This window comes from Chaetura pelagica, unplaced genomic scaffold (assembly GCF_000747805.2).
Source record: "Chaetura pelagica isolate M959 unplaced genomic scaffold, ChaPel_1.0 scaffold1098, whole genome shotgun sequence".
Taxonomy (NCBI): Eukaryota; Metazoa; Chordata; class Aves; order Apodiformes; family Apodidae; genus Chaetura; species Chaetura pelagica.
In genome coordinates, this window is record NW_009954179.1 from 517,312 (window position 1) to 518,954 (window position 1,643).

Below are 1,643 nucleotides of genomic sequence, written 5' to 3' on the forward strand. Positions count from 1 at the left end.
GGGGGGAAAGGCGTCCGAGGTGGGAGGTGTTGCCTCACGGAGACGTCAGGGGAGCCCCGGGAGTGCCAGAGCCCTGCACCCGCAAGGGATAGCGGGCGTGGAGGCGGGAAGGGCCGGGAGAGCAGAGCAGGGAGCACGCCCAGGTAATGGCGAAGGTGAAACGCAGTGGTCAACAGGTGCCTGGGTTCCTTTGCTGCCCCGCACCAAGGGCAGGCCTGTCGGTTCGCAGAGCACACGGCAACCGCCTCATCCGTCACCACAGGTTGAGCACAAAACGGGGGCCGGCCAGGCCATCCCAGCTGTGCTGGAGGCTCTGCAGGATGCTGGGTCTGCTGAGGGTGTTGGGAAGGTCATTGTTCTCCTGGTGCTAAGAACGGCGCTGAAATAAACGACGTGTTTGCGTGTTGGAATTTTGGGGGGGGGTTAAGTGAAAAAACGTGTGCAAGATTGCAGTTGACTTATCCCTCAGATTTCTTTTTCCAAAATAGAGTACTAGTGGCAGATGAAGAAGTGCTCATTATTGGAACCGTAATGGTTTCCAAAGCTCACAAGTTCCCAACTTTCACGTTTTCTCCCTCTAGAAAGCTTTTCATACCTACCCGTGCCACCAGTTGCAGCATCAGCAGCCCAGGCTTTGCTGATGACAATGTGCTTTGCTTTGGGCAAGTCACGTTGTTTGGCTTTTCCTCTTTTCTGATAAACTGCGTGGGGGTGAAATAATGAGTTAAATCAACATCTGCAGAACACTGTAAACATGGAAAGTGTTGGTTATGTCAGCTGGCAGTACAAAAATTGTCGCTACAAATGTAGCTTGAGTCTAAGCGGGCAGCCTCAAGCATCTAGTCCTTATCTGAGCCAGCAATGTGCACTGGCAGCCCAGAAAGCCCACTATGTCCTGGGCTGCATCAAAGGAAGCATGGCCAGCAGGGTGGGGGGGGGGGGGGTGGTGATTCCCTCTACTCCACTCTTGTGAGACCCCACCTGGAGTACTGTGTCCAATTCTGGAGCCCCCAACACAAGAAGGACATTGAGCTCCCAGAGAGACTCTGGAGGAGGGCTACAAAGATGATCAGAGGGCTGGAACACCTCTGCTATGGAGACATGGTGAGGGGTTGTTCAGCCTAAAAAGGAGAAGGCTCTGGGGAGACCTTAAGAGAACCTTCCAGTACCTGAAGGGGCTACAAGAAGCTTGACAAGGGCATGGAGTGACAGGACAAGGAATAATTACTTTAAACTGGAAGAGAGGAGATATAGGTTAGATATTAGGAAGAAATTCTTTAAGTGTGAGAGGGTGGTGAGACACAGGTGCAGGTTGGCCAGAGAAGCTGTGGCTGCTCTACCCCTGGAGGTGTTCAAGGCCAGATTGGATGGGTCTTGGAGCAACCTGGTCTAGTGGGAGGTGTCCCTGCCCATAGCAAGGGGAGGAACTAGATGATCTTGAAGGTCCCTTCCAGCCCAAATCAGTGTGTGATTCTGAGTCTATAATTATTGTGATCTGTGAGAAGACACATGTACAAATTATGTCCACAAAAATTTCTTTTACTTTAAAGCTCCAGAGTTTCAAGACTCGGGATCCAGAGCTGCAATCTTGTGGGGAGAGTTAAAAACCCTGCCAGCTCTTCCCTAAACCACTGCTAATGCCT